A 16,572-nucleotide genomic window follows, 5' to 3' on the forward strand; every position below is an offset into this window, starting at 1 on the left:
AGAGCCAACAAGCCAGGCTTGGAGGTGCATGTGATGATGAAGGGGACCATAGGCTACAGACTTTACACCTGTAGTGCTCTTTGAACATTTTCAGAGGTGGAAGGTATCACCTTATAGGATCAGTTCCAGAAACTTGTCAGTGGATACGAAAACTCTGAGAGAGCGCATCTCTCGTGAAGAGAAAAGAGACCTGTCTTCTGTAGGATAAGTAGAGGAAGAGCCCTGAGGAGGGCAGAGAAATAAGATGAAATAGGAGAAAGGGGTCTTGTGGAAGACAAGGTAGGAGGGTGTTTACAAATCATAGAAGGAGTCAGTGGTATCAAATACAGCAGTAAATTCCATTAGCGAAAAGACTGAAAAGTATCTCCTGGATTTGCCCTTGGTGACTTTTGCAGAGTAGTTTGAGGAGAGTGGAGTAGAGGGTGGAATGAGAGACGAGGAGGTAGAGATCCAGACTATAGTAAATTAACCCTGCTGTGATAAATACTCCCTTTGAGTTTGCCACATGTTTCTTCAACTGGCACAGTAATTCTGAAATACTATAAGCATTTCCTTCCAGGAAGCAACAAGGTCAGGATGCCGAACATTAACACAAGGATTCAACATAATTCTAGATATTCTAACCATAAAGACGAAGAAGGAGAGAAGAAGGGGAAGAAGAGGCAGAATAAGGAGGAGAAGAAGAAACATTAGTCAGTTACCATTTTATGAGACTGATAAACTGTTTACTTAGAAAACCTTGAAGAATAACTGAAAATATGCCAGAACTAATCAGAGAAGTTCAGTAAGAGAATCAGATGCACGATGAAATGGAAATAAATAAATTAAGCTGTCTTTTGGACTAGGAATAACTAATTAAAAAGAATAATGGAAAAATATTCTCTCAACACCTATACATATATATAAAGATAAACTTAAATGGAAAAACACGCTTTCTTGAATGGGAAAACTCAGTATTTTAAATATATCAGTTTTCCCAAACTTATGCATACATAAGGTCATCCCAATTCAATATCATAAAGAGCCTTTTCTCTTGAAACAGGAAAAAAAATATTCTATTGTTTATCTCTTTCATCTAGACAAGTAAATGGGTGAGAAGAGTCAAGAAATCTGTGTAATGGATGTCTTTGAGGTAAGAATTTTTGTACCAAGTAACAAAAGAAGAGTCTAAAATTGCTGAAATTCAAAACGAAAAATTGAAATGCCAGGATTTCAATGGACTGATAGATCAAAAGATATAATTAATTCGGATTCTATAAACAGACCTAAGTACATAAGAGAATTTAGTGTATCATAAAGGAGTCATTTTAAGTCACTGTAGACACTGAATGTTATTCGATAAATAGTGCTGGAATATCAGAGAAAATTTAAGGAACAAATATTGGTAGATCCCCACCCCACAGCCTCCATAAGAATAGATTTCAATATTTCTATTATGAATGTGTATGTGTATGAGCTTCCTCTAAGTTCTAAGAAATTAGTCATAAGGAAAACATATAGAGAATTATGAAAACAAACGTCAATAAAAAGCTACTGATCGTGGTTCTAGTATAACACTAAATAGATGGAGACAACCTAAATGTCCAAAGAGAGAATTGGTAAAATATATTAGGGTGCTACTGATCGTGGTTCTAGTATAACACTAAATAGATGGAGACAACCTAAATGTCCAAAGAGAGAATTGGTAAAATATATTAGGGTATATCTATAAAACTGAATAATATAGAGCCATCAAAATGATTATTTAGATATGTATATATACATATTTTTATAAAAATGTATAAAAGTATGTTTAGAAAAAATTCAGAATGCTGATAGTGATTACAGTTCAGAATGCTGATAGTGATATAATGCCTGTGATATTTGTGCAATTTCTCCCTTATATTTTTTGATATAACTTTTCATTTATATGAAGTAACAAATTTATTTTATAAATGACAGTAATACATTTTATGGAAACCATTTTTGTCCATTAACAGAAGCTGTATTTCAGATTATCTGTAAAGAAAATATTTGTATTAGTTAGATATTGCTGCATAACAAATTAGCTCAAAATAATCAATTACTATCTATCATAGTTACTATGGATCAGAAATTCGGGAGTGGCCTAGATGGTCATTTCTGCATTTGGGTCTCCTATGTTGTCTCAGTCAGGACTCAGACTGCAGAGCTTGAGTCATGTGAAGTCTTGACCTGGACTGAAAGACCAGATTCCAAGATGACTCACTCACATGGCTGGGAAGGGGGTGCCGGCTACTGGAAAAAGACCTTAGTTCCTTTCCTCATGGGATTTTCCACAGGGCTGCTTATGTGTCCTCAGTATATACCTGCCAGCTTCTCCCACAGTGAGCAATCCAAGAGCACGAGGAGGAAGCTGCAACGCCTTTTATGACCTAGCTTGGAAGTCACAGTGTTGTATCCAAAGTACCCCCTGGGTCACAGGTTTGCCCTAGTCAATACTGGAGGGGACTAGATAAAGGCATGGATATTGGGAGGTGAGGATCATTGGGAGCCATCTTGGAAGCTGACTAACATAATTATATAAAGAAAAATAAAAATTAAAGAAATATCTAAAAATCGTAAGATATAGAATATTTATGTTGTACCAGCATAGCAAACTGATGAACCTTATGCATCAACTGAAATTATTAAAAGTGATAATTATAGAGAAAATATTTTAAAATTAATATTAGGTAAATAAACATACATATAAATAAATATCAATATATAGGCTATTACCTACTATTTCAAGTGATCAGCAGACAAAGATTGAGGTAAAATGAAGAAATTCAAATGATTATATTTGAGGGCAGGATTATGGGTAGATAAAAATTTTTCTTTTCTACTTTTTTTTAATGTTGCATTACTATTTTTTAGTAAGACGTATTTAAAACAAAGAAAATTAGTAAGTATTATACTAGAGTTTAAGTCATTAAATATTAATTCTGTTACTCTATAGTTGAAGTAATGGACTAGTAATTCAAAAATATATTAAAAATATTTTAAAATACAAAATACTAAAAATCAATGGCATCTACTTTACAAGAAAATCTTACAAACATCAAAGAGCAAATATAACCCAGTGATACATAATGAAAAAACCAATATTGAGTATGCTTCTACAAAATTTAAGGGTTCATCTCTAATAGCTCTTTAAAATATGAGTTGGTCTCAATCCCCAAATTCTGAACGGAAATTTTCTCCCTCACTCCAAGCTCCTTAGAGAAGAATTAATAATTGAGGAATTAGGCAGAGTAACAGAAGCCTATTAGTCTGCCTTGACACTGGGGGAAAGATGAAGGTGAATATTCTTTCTCTTTCTCTGTGTGAGGACTAGAGAGGAATTCTATCCCAAAATCTCAACTTTGGAAAGTTAATACCATTTACCAGACCCACTATTCTAGTGACTGACTTAATTTTCTTATGCATGTGCTAGCTTTATTTAAAACTAACACATTTAGGTTATGTTAAAATTAAGTTTAAAAAAATCAACTCTGTAAGTCTTTCTTCATGGTTCCTTGGTCAGAGTCTAAAAGTAGGAGGAGGAAAATGAGAAAGAATGACATATTTCAAGAGTGGGAAAAGGAAGAATAATAATACAGCTGACACACCTAAGCCTTCAAGATCATAATAAGCTTTGATGGGTTCAGAGATACATATAACTAGTGTTGTGCTGCACTCATAAATTCCATGCTAACATCCTGAAAATGTTTTTAATAAAATGAAGAGCTAAATAATATAAAGGGAATACTTTCAGCTCCAGTCAAACGTATTGCCTACTGGGCAAAACAGTTGAGTTTTCATTTTTGTTTTTATTTAACATGAACTGGTCAATTCCTTCTCTTGTCATAGAATTTTTTGGAAATAGTTTGTTCTCATAACAGAGTTATAGAAACATAAAATATCAGAGCACTTATTACTAGTTATATAGTTCTTAAAATATGGCTGTTGCGATGGAGGAACTACATTTTTTTTTTTCCAAAGGAATTCCTTTATTTTTATTATTTATTTATTTATTTATTTATTTATTTTTGGCTGTGTTGGGTCTTCGTTTCTGTGCGAGGGCTTTCTCTAGTTGCGGCAAGCGGGGGCCACTCTTCATTGCGGTGCGCGGGCCTCTCACTATCACAGCCTCTCGTTGCGGAGCACAAGCTCCAGATGCGCAGGCTCAGTAGTTGTGGCTCACGGGCCTAGTTGCTCCGCGGCATGTGGGATCTTCCCAGACCAGGGCTCGAACCCGTGTCCCCTGCATTGGCAGGCAGATTCTCAACCACTGCGCCACCAGGGAAGCCCAAGAGGAACTACATTTTTTATTTCACGTAATTGTAATTAATCTAAGCTTTCATTTAAATCGTCACACATGGCCAGTGGCTACCACGTAAGGACGCACAACTCTATACACTGACCCAGGAGACATGCGAGTGGCCCACAAGGAAAGGAGGGGCTTGAGTAACTTAGAGTAAACAAGCCAGTCCAGCCACAATACCAAATACAACTGCAGTTGTCCACCAGTCCTTCTCATTGTACCCAAACCTGATGCAGCGTAGGAAACGAAAGGTTATAACGAGAAATAAATCAAGTCCTTTATTGCTGATGTGTCATTTTCCTGCTACACAGGTCAACCAAGAGAGCACCCACTGGCTATTTACATTTCCACAAGAAAACAACAGACAACTTACAGCTAGCTATAAATATAGGGAAGGACATCTGAAACGACTAGAAACCAGATAATCAATTTGCCTCACTGGCACAAATTTAGTGAGCAAATTCTCACAGGGTGTGCTGTCTCTGCAGGATTTTATATGTTCTTCTCACTGTCTGGCTGAATTACACTCTTATACATGAAGTAAATCTCCCTCTAAATGCACAACAAAAAATGGAACGATTTAGAATTTTGAGTAAAAGTGTGACACTCGCCATACAAAGTATTGTAAACAGACGCATTGAGTTTCTTTATTTTGTTTGTAGATCTCATGTACACTTTATCCAGCTATCCCAATGGTAACATTTTGGGGTGGGGTAGGGAATTCCATAAAACTTTTACTTATTTGCATTTATTTAACATTCTATTTTGTTTAAATTTTATTTAAAATTTAAATTTTGTGTTAAGAGATTTGTAGAGTCACATGCAATTGTAAGAAATAATACAGAGATGTCTGTGTAATATTTTCCTAGTTTTCCTCAATGGTAACATTTTGCAAAACTATAATATCATAACCAGCATGTTGACATTGATATAAGGCATTGATTTTATTCAGATTGCCAGTTTTACCCATATTCATTTGTGTGTGTATGTGTGTGTGTGTATTCAGTTCTGTATAATTCTATCACCTGTGTAGGTTCATGTATCTACCACTACAGTCAAGATATTGAACAGTTCCAACACCACAAGGATCCCTCCTCTTGCCCTTTTAGAATCACACCCAGCTCTCTTCTGCCTTATCCCATACCTAACCACTGATATGCCCTCTATTTCTGTTATCACTTTAAACATGTTATATAAAGGTTACATATACTATGTAACCTTTTAGAATGGATTTATTTCACTTACCATAATCCTCTGAAGATTTTTCCCAAGTTGTTGTGTATATCAATAGTTTGTTTCTTTTCACTGTTGAGTAGTATTCCACAGTATGGATATATCAGAGTTTATTTGCCTGTTGAAGGCATCTGGACTGTTTCTAACTATTATGAATAATGCTAGTATGAACATTCAGTTATTGTGTGAGCCTAAGTTTGCATTTCTCTAGGATGAATGCCTATGAATGCAATTTGTTGGTCATATGGTAGTTACATGTTTAGTTTAATAAGAAAATGCCAAACTGTTCTACAGAGTGGCTGTACTATTTTATATTCCCACCAGAAATTTATGAATGGTTCAGTTGCTCTATTCTCACCAGCATTTTGTGTTGTCATTATTTTTTATTTTAGAAGGTGATGATTTAGTAATCTCATCAACCAGCTCACCAGCACATACATACGCCATTTTCCTGATATAGTTATATTGTAATTTTGTTTGGATCAATATTCTTCTTTTATATTATTATATCTCAGTAAATAATAATCACTTTTAAGTAATATTTTTTTTTTAATTAATTAATTTATTTTATATTTTTTATTTTTGGCTGTGTTGGGTCTTCGTTTCTGTGCAAGGGCTTTCTCCAGTTGCAGCGAGCGGGGGCCACTCTTCATCGCGGTGCGCGGGCCTCTCACTGTCGCGGCCTCTCCTGTTGTGGAGCACAGGCTCTAGACGCGCAGGCTCAGTAGTTGTGGCTCACGGGCTTAGTTGCTCCGCGGCATGTGGGATCCTCCCAGACCAGGGCTCGAACCCGTGTCCCCTGCATTGGCAGGCAGATTCTTAACCACTGTGCCACCAGGGAAGCCCTTAAGTAATATTTTAATTTTCATTTTCATACTAAGCTTTTCATTTTTCCAAGTAATTAATGTTATTTTTATGTTTTTATTTTGCTTCTATGTGTTTTTCACTAATGTATTCCTCCCAGACCTCCCCTAGTTGTTTAAATAATTTCTCAACACATTAAAACTCATCAAGCATTCTATTCATTCACTCTTCTTGGAGACATCTGTTCTGTTGCCCTCTGACCTTCAATCTTCAGTGGATCCTTGCTAGGTTTGTTGCATATCTATCATCTCCCTGAGGTTTTCTATCACCACTCTCAAGTTGGATGCCTTATTTCCTAAATACTATTTTTGTTTTCCTTGGCCTTGTTTGAGTAGAACATAATCTCTTAGTTGGTTTCCTGGGAAAAGGGCCTGTGAGGTAAAGTTAAGGCCTTGATTGACAGAAAATACTGTCAGTTTACCCACACATTTAATCAGTAGTTTAATTTCATATATAATTATCTCTTAAATCTTGAAGCCGTTGCTGCAGCATTTTCTAGTATTCAATATTCTGCAGAAGAAGACCAAAGCCATTTTGATTTCTTGTTCTTTGCTTGTGTACTGCCCCCCCCACCACCTGCTTCGGAAACTCTTGGGATTTTCTCTTTACTTCTTTTCTTTGAAATTTCCACATTTTTACCTAGTCATAGATGTGTTTGGATCCATGGTGTTGAGAAATAATGAGACCTTTCAATCAGGAAAATCATATCCCTAAATTCCATAAAATCGTCTTGAATATGCCTTTGATTATGGCCTTTTTTGTTTTGTTTTTCCCTTCTTGGAACACCTACTATGTGGCCATTGGACATATGGATGTCTTCTAATCTTATTGTGTTTTTCTGCCCTTTTTTTCCCCATCCCTTAGGCTTTTGAAAGTATCTTCTAGGTTAAAGATTAGCAAACTGCGGTCCATGGGTTAGCCACCCATTTTTCTAAGTAAAGTTTTATGGGAACCCAGCCACATCCATTTTGTTATAACTGCAGAGTTGAGCTCCAACAGAGACCATATGCCTTGCAGGCCTAAAATATGTAATATCTGGTCATTTAATACAAAGCTTATTGACATCTAAGAGATTTTTTTTCCAATTTTGTCTTCCAGATTTTCTATCGAATTTCTCATATCTATGTTCATATTTTCAACTTCCATTCATTCTGTTTATAGCATCCTGTTCTTAAGTCATGGCTATAATATTCTCTATTATCTTTCTGAAGATATAAATAATCTTTTCTCTGTTCTTAAGATTTTATCATCCAGTATGGTCTCTCTTTCCTTTAAGTCGTTTATGCCTTATGTCTTTGGTCTCTGTAATGTTAGCACTTTTAAAATGATTATAGGAGAGCCTTGACTACTTGCTCATATTTAAGAGTGAGGTACTAAAATGCTGAAATTTCTGTACACATAGATGAATATTGTAAACTGTGAGCTTTCCAGAATGGCAGTCTAGTAAGCGTGTTTTCTTAGGGAAATGCTGTACTCAAAGGCAATGCCCAATGGCGGTATTTCCCCTTGGAGTAGTCAGATTCCTTCCAGCTTTTATAAGCTTGCTGCCATGATATCCAAATGAGGTAAGAGGACTGAGAACTTTTAACACTCTTTTTAGTATAGTACTCTGCCCTCAACAATGCCAGGTGCCCCTCAGTTGGGAAGTCTCTGTTTTATACTCCTCTGGAAATAAATATTCAGTCTTATGCCTGAATACGGGTCAGGGTCAGGAGATCTAAATCTTGTAAATCCCTAGATTTAGACAAATCAATAGATCATATTTTGTTGGCCTGTTTTATTTTACCAAAATTTTTGTTAAATATTTTTTCTCCAATATTAACATTTTTCAAAGTATTTTATCCAGGTTTTAAACTTATAATATGTTAAAGCTGAATGATGCTACCACTACCCTTCCTAAACCAGGACACATTCAATTCCAAGTATCAGAAAATTCAATGCAAGCAAAATTAAACAAAGGGCATTATTGACCAGCTATAATATAGACCTATTTTTTTATTTGATTCAGTAGATCAAAGATTGCAATAAACATATGTAACTTATTTCAGCCCCAGCTTCATGATGTCAGTTGCATCTTTAGAATGCCTTTCTTCTTGGTGACAAAATGTCTAGAGCAGTTCCAGTCATCACATCCACCCACCACAACATCCAAAAGGGAAGAGCAATGATCCCTTCTGGTAATTCTTTCGAATAGCATAGACATTGAATTCCAAGAGGCCCTCAGCAAACCACTAGTTGAACCTTAATGACCCAAATAGAGTGCTGAACCAATCTTGTCAACTAGGAGAATATCACAGATTAATTGACTTTCCTTGGGATATCTGAATCAGTCACTTTGGCAAGGAAGCAGAACAATCCTGATTGGCTTTCACCAATCACTGTCTGCTCTTAGAGCCTTGGATAGGTTCAATCCCTTCCAAACCATGTGATTTTTATACCGTGACACAGTGGGTAGAAGGAAATGTATTTTTGGGAGTAATGACAATATTCACTTTACTCCCCATCTTTCTCCAAATCAACAATTATAGGTGAACATTTTAATACCTCTTGGCCAATAATTGATAGACCATGTAGGCAGAAAATTGATAAGGATATAGAAGCCCTGAGGAGTGCTATCAGCCAACTCGTGCTAATTGACATTTATAGAACAATCTACCCAACAGCAGATTGCTCATTTTTCTTCATGTGCACATGAAATATTTACCAAGATAGGCCATATTATGGGTCATAAAGCAAGTTTTGTTCAATTTAAAGGATTCCATTCATACAAAGTATGTCCTCTGACCACCATAAAATTGTTAGAAATCAAAAACAAAAAGTCTTGAAAATCTCCAATTATTTGAAAACTAAGTAATATACATAATCCATGTATCAAAGGAGAAATCAAAAGAGAAATTAGTATTTTGACCTTTATGAAAATGAAAAAAAGAATGTATTATACTTGTGTGATTGAGCTAAAGCCATATTTAGTGGGAAGCTTATTGAATTCCGATATTAGAAAAGAAAAAAAAAATGTCTCAAATCAATGTCTTCAGCTTCCACTTTAAGAAACTAGAAAAATAAAAGCTAATGAATCATAAAGTAAGCAGAAGAAAGGAAATAATATCAGAACAGAAATCAATGAAATTTAAAACAGAAAAAAAATAGAGAAAACCAGTGAAACTAAAAGCTGGTTATTTGAGATGCTCAAGAAAAATGATAAATTTGTGTCCAGGCTGATCAGAAAAATAGAAGAGACACAAATTTCCAATGTCAAGAATGAGAAAGGTGGCATCACTACAAACACTACAGATAGTAAAATGATAAGGAGTTATTATAAACAACTTTATGCTAATACACTCAATAACTTATATGATTCTATAAGTTCCTGAAAGACAGAAACTACCAAAGTTCACACAAGAAAAATATAACCCGAATAACCCTATATCTAGTAAATTAATGGAATTTGTAGTTAAAAAGCTTCCCACAATGAAAACCCCAGGTTAACATCACTTCCCTGGTGAATTCTGAAACATTTAAAGAAGAAATAAAACCAATATCAATAATATCAATTATGCAAGATCTCCTTCCACAAATTGAAGAGGAGGGAATTCTTCTCAACTCATTCTATGAGGTCAGCGTTAATCTGATACCAAAAACTAGAGAAAGACACCATAAGAAAGAAAATTATAGGCCTATATCTCTTATGAACTTATTTATTCATTCTTTAGCTTTCAGGAAAACATTAATCACCTCTTTAGGGCAGCCTTTGTGATTTCTGTGACTAGTTAAATCTCCTTAATTTATGGTCTTGTAGCAACACATACCTCTTCTTCATTAGACTTATATCAAATGTATTTATTTTATGATAATATGTAATTAGAATCTTTCTCCCACACTAGACTGTAAAGTTTTGTTAGGGTGAGAATGTTCCTAGCCTGCTTCTGAACATTTTTTTCACAACTGTTTAGCAGAGTATCAGGCACATAGAAAGTGTTCAGTAACATTAAATATATATTTTTGAATTAATGAATGACAAGTTGTTGATGAGATGCTATTGCCATCTATTATGCATCGTGGTGATCTTGGGATGTGTGTAGAATGGGATGAAGGTAGTGAATGAGCTAGGGACATAGCTGGTTGGTTACCGTTTTATTAGTTGGGTAATTAAATTCAATGTATTGAGTGCCTGGGATCTCTTTGGTGGTATTGATTGCATATGTTTTCTGATATAAGTAACAGAAATCCATACAAACAGGGTCTTAAACAAGTGTGGGTTTTCTCAAGGAGCATGAACTCTGGAGTAGGCCATGCTGGCACTGATTCATCTGCTAAACTATTCCATCAAAGATTCATGCAATTTCTATCTTTCTGCTCTCCCATACTTAGTGTATTCATCTTTTTTCTTTATGCTTGTTGACTCGTGGCTGAAAGATGGCTATTGCATCTTCAGCCACTGTACCCCATCTTAAGGCAGGAAGGATGAGGAAGGGTGGCGCCAGTCAAATTTGACCCTTTCATAAGCAAAACTTTCCCAGAGGCCTCTATATTTCTTCCAGATTTACTCTGAAATGGTATTAACTCAAACTGGTCTCATAGGTCAAGCCTAGATGCAAGGTAGACTGGAGAATTGATGATCTAAAGAATATGTTTGTCATAGTTGCACAGTCTATGACCAATCATCAGTCATTTACTAGGGCTTGGGAACTTTATCCCCAAGCAACTCTTCATCTAATTCTTTTTTTTTTTTTTTTTAAGCAAATAAAAATTTAACAATGAAGAAGTTTGTTATCAGTTAATAACTATTGGGTAAGCAAATAACAATGTTGGCTACTTTTGCTCAGGTACTGAGTAGGGCTAAATTCCAAGGGCTTTCATAACTTTCACCTGGTTAGGTCATGGTAAGCGCAGACAAATATTTTATTCAAAAGTAGTTAGAGAAGGGAAGATAAATTCTTAACCTGGATTTGTGTGTATAAAATAAATGGCTTAGGTTACTCATGTTAATAAGTATAAAACATAATAAGTAATAATAACATATTACTACAATATGTTATCTTAACAAGCATCAAGTAAGCCTATTGTATATCATAAATAGTGGTCAAAAATTGCATGTATTACATTTTATGACCTCTGTCCAACACAATAAGACATGACATACATAACATGTAATTCAAGGCAGGAAAATGTAGAAAAAGGTCAGTAAGATTTGAGCACTATTTCTGACCATAGTTTGGTGGGCTTGAGCTTTAATATATTAAAACCTTAAAATATCTAAGTAGGAACAAAGGCTGTTATAATCATGTTAAGTGATCAAGAGTAGTATAATACATATTTTAATGCATAAGAATATGTATTAAGACTATGTATTGATATATGTATTGAGAATATACTTAAAAACATATTATGAATGCATATTATAGTGTATATATTTATAACGTATAAGAATATATCGATCTCTCCAACTGGTCTTATTCATAGGCTAAGTGGCTAGCTACCTACATAGCATGATTTATGAGATTTTAATAGGATGCTCCTTCTCTACTCTGACATAGTGGTTATCCTATGATAGGCAGCATAATGTAGTGATTGTGGAGAACAAAGTCTAGAGCCATACCATCCAGCTACAAATCCTGGCTTTGCTACTTACTAACAGTGTGACCTGGAGCAATGTATTTAAACTCTTTGTGCCTCAGTTTCCTCTTCTGTAATATAGGGATAATAACAGTACTTCTATGGGGTTTTATGGAAGAGTAAAATAATTATTTTTTCATAAAGCACTTAAATAAATGTCTGATGTACAGTAGGTACCATATAAATATTTGTTAAATGAAATAAAATTTAAAATTTCATTCAATAATTGGTGGCAATTATTAAGGTATACAGTCAGTTATTGGGACCTCCTGGTTGAGTGCTTATCCCATTACCCACCTACAAATTGGGGTCAAATTCCAGTTGAAAAAGCTGGCTTCCATACGGTGCTAGCCTTAGAAAGAGACAGTATTTATTTCTCATTTATGTAGATTGCATTTGGACTATATTTATCAGTGAATTGCCAAGAACACTATTTTCCTCAACTGATTGCGTCCATCTGCAACATCTCATTAAATAAGAATTAAAAGAATGTAGTGAACTCTCTTCCATGTCCTCCCAATACAATGGACATTTAAGTGGAATAACTCTTTCATTCCACTGAAATCAGACTTATTAAAATGTTGTGGGTAATCACCTTACTTATTCCCTAGATGTGAATTTAGGGTCTGAGAAGACCCTGGTTCTATAGGCCTTTAAGTTTATGTCTATGGCTGAAAACTTCCATAAGGGGACAGAGGAGGTGAAGGGAGGGCGATCTGGGAATCTCAGGAGAATCATTAGCCAAAGACATATGACATGACATATATACTCTTTTTAAAGAATAATGGAACCAATGAAACCAATGAAAATTTATATCAAAATTATCTTAGTGCATGTGCATGCATACACACACCCCCCCCCAAAAGAACCCAGTTCCCAGAACATAGCCACTTGTTGAACGTGGAGTAAGAACCTAAGCTACGACAATCTCCCGTAAAAGTATCTCTTCTCCAGCTTTTTTTCAGAATTGACAAGTATACTGCCTCCTGTGCTCCCAAACAATCTCTTAGTTTCTTTTCCTAAGGTCTTGCTTCCATTCTTCTTGTCAAGGTTGAGTATAACTCTTCAAGAGAGAACAGCTGGTGTGTGCTGTACCTACTCTGAAGACCTTAAGGAGGAACGTTGCCATAGGTGATATTTGGAATATTTAACTGTGTACAGAAAGGTTACCAATCAATCAGAATGGATACCAGTTGGAATGAACCCCCTATGGGTACGTGAAGACTGAAGTTTAGTTCCAGATAAATTAATTCCCAGCAGCACAAAGGAGATCCAGGCTGTGTTTTTAACTAGACTCTACTGAAGCTTTATTGTTAGGGGAGATTGCTTTCCTGTTTTCTTAAAGAAGCCACTTTTAGGGCCCCAAGAACCGGTCTTGTTCTTAAGCTTCAGCCTCATTCCATCAGGTCTTCACACAGGGTGCTGGCTCTGTTCTCACACATGGGATTCTCCAGGCAGCCTCACCCATGTGGGAGGCCAGGTCTATCTGTTCTTTGGCCCTACAGAAAGATGTAAATTCTTCCCTGTCTGCTGTCAGAACTCACCTCCTCCTCTATGCTAGGATTATAAATGTTTAAGTACATCTCACTCTTCCATGGGATGTGGCTTGGCCCATTCATGGGTTGACCAGGTCAGTCACAATGATCAGCAACGCATTTCCAAAAATCTGGCTTATTCAGCCTTAAATGAAACCATGTGCGGAACATCAACAGTTCAGAACATGATGTCCTGTGGCAAATGAAGTGAAATAACTTGTCAGAAGATTCCCTTCATCATGAGGAGAGAGAACATGAGGTCTGATAATATCAAATTGCTATTAATGTGGCTAAACTCTTCCTTTCAATTTCTGTACTTATCATGGACCAGGAACAAAATGTTCATGGACTGAGGCCCTTCCATGGACCATACTTTGAAATGCGCTACTCAGATATCTTTATCTCTAATCTAATACTTGGATAAGAGCACACACACACACATACAAATTTCCCAATAATGAACAAAATTTTTCAGGTAAAGGACCGATTTTAGGGGAAAAATTCCATTTTAGGAGGGGCGGGCAGATCCACCTAATTCCCATCACTAAATAAAGAAATTAACATCTCAGTTTGAAGAAGGATTATTTCACTGGTTCAGAAATTCCCTGCAAAGAGGCTTTCCAATCTATTTTCATATTGTGGCACACATAGAAAGTACTATCTGTAAGTCACTTTGAGATGTGATACCCTGAATAAAAACATTCTTGTCAGTGGGTAATTCGACTCCCTCTCCTCCCCCCTATTCTCTTTCTCTTTGTGTGTGTGTGAACATATGTACATGCAACACATACACACACACATATGTTTCTGTTGAACACTGGAGATTGAGTGAGAACTGAATTTTAAAGCTTCTGATCCCAGAAACATTTCTCTTTCTCTTTTTCTCTTTTTCCAGCAGCTTTTCTCTTATCAGAAATTTTAAAATTATTTTACTTAACATGTATCATAGGATCCCTTCACATTACATCAAGAAAGTCTTGGTATCATAATTTCTTTTTTTATTTTATTAATATAAAAGAAATGTCTGTCAGTTGTGAAAACTGTACGTAAATCTGGTTGCAAGAGAGATTATTGAAGGTTAAGCTAAAAAAGAAAGGGTAATACGGAGGAGAAGGGGGAGTGGGAGGGTTGGGGAGATGAGGAAAGAGAGACAAAATAAAACTTTCAAAAGCTCCTTCATGGGGGTGGGAGGACAGAGGAGAGAGTTTCTGCTATATGCTTACAGGGTTGAAAAAGGTAGTTTATACAACATTGACTTATATGATGGAATTGGATACACTACAAGTTATATTTTCTCCAACTATTTAACAGGAACAGAACTTCCTTTTCTCACCCTCACCTCCCCACGCCTGCCCCAAAGTTGTAATTGCTGGAATTCCTGGCAGACTTTAGTCTCGAAAGTGTCCTTTTATTTATGCGTATTTTTAATATTTATTTATTTGGCTGCGCTGGGTCTTAGTTGCGGCCTGCGGGATCTTTGTTGTGGCATGTGGGATCTTTCAGTTGCGGCATGTGAACCCTTAGTTGCGGCATGTGGGATCTAGTTCCCTGATCAGGGATCGAACCCGGGCCCCCTTCACTGGGAGCACAGAGTCTTAGCCACTGGACCACCAAGCAAGTCCCTCAAAAGTGCCCTTTTAGAGACTTGCTCTTTATTATGAAAAATCAGCTATTTATACATTTATAGATAAGGGAAGCATACTGAAAATGAATATATCAAATCATATATACATAGATACATATTTCTTTTAGAACCAGTAATTGCAAAGATTTTTTCATTACCTGTTTTACAGGTTTTTCCTCCCCTTTGGTTACAGAATGGGTTTTTAAAATGTTCTCATTCATTTTGCCAGTCTCATAAGCCCTTTAGAAACAGATTTTTAAAAATTCTATTTCAAATAAGTAATACCAAAGGGGTTTTGGGATTCACTGGGGTCAAACAGGAAAATAAAGTACATATAGAGCTATAAATGAGTTGAGGAGTGAAAGAATCTTAAATCATTTGACGAACAATACCTTTCAAAATCACCCCTTTGGGACTTTTTTTCACATTGATTTCAGCCATCAACTAGTCACATTTATCAGGTCCTGATTTGATGGTGGTTACATTTTATACTTCAATAAACGTCAATATCTTATAGCCCAATAAAATTTGATACAAAGCCTATACTATGAGACTAGCCCTGTCTAAAGCCCTGGTGTTATGTGGTTTACCAATCAAATACTGAACTCAAATAAAAGAACAGAAAGAAATGGCAGTTTTTACTTCAGCAAAAGCATAAACTTGGAGAAATGACGAAAATGGAATTGAAAATGTAGGACAAAGGGAATGAGCAAAAATGCAGAGTACGTTGAAACTGAAAAAAGAGTGGAAAATAATTAAAATAATAGTAATTATTATTAATAAAAAATTTCAAGCAGTTTCCTAGATATACTAAATGATAACAGAGAAGTGCGATTATGAATACAAATCGAAGAGAAAAAATAGATAAATCAGTGTACAAAAGTGGTAATGTATTTGACAGAAGTACTGAATCTCAACAAGAAAGTACTATCGAGAGAATTTATGTTTAGTTGTTAACTGCAGCTAACCCAGCACTAAATAAAACTTTTGAGGGACCATATTTTGAAATTCTTATTGGAAATTATTCAATAAATGATGTTGGGGTTTTCTGGATTGATATCTAACTTTTATACCAGGATAAATTTCATATGGATATAAGACGTAGATGTTGTAAACAAAACAAAAAAATGCCAGAAGAAACCATGGAAGAACTTGTATATAAGGAAGGCCTTTCTAAGAGCAAATAAGAATACTTTTTAAAATCCTGAAGCCATAAAGCAGAAAGCATTAAAAAGTATTAAAAAGCAAAAATATATTATAAATTCAGCCGAGTTCTTTCCTAACCCTTCATATTTTCATACTGGAAATTCATGATTTTAGATTGTTTTATTTTAGATTGTTTATCTTCTCCTTGATTCCTTTAGATGTCCTTCTCCAACTCTGCTGAATCTTTCTTG

The sequence above is a fragment of the Eschrichtius robustus genome, chromosome X (assembly GCF_028021215.1).
Source record: "Eschrichtius robustus isolate mEscRob2 chromosome X, mEscRob2.pri, whole genome shotgun sequence".
In the NCBI taxonomy this organism is placed as follows: domain Eukaryota; kingdom Metazoa; phylum Chordata; class Mammalia; order Artiodactyla; family Eschrichtiidae; genus Eschrichtius; species Eschrichtius robustus.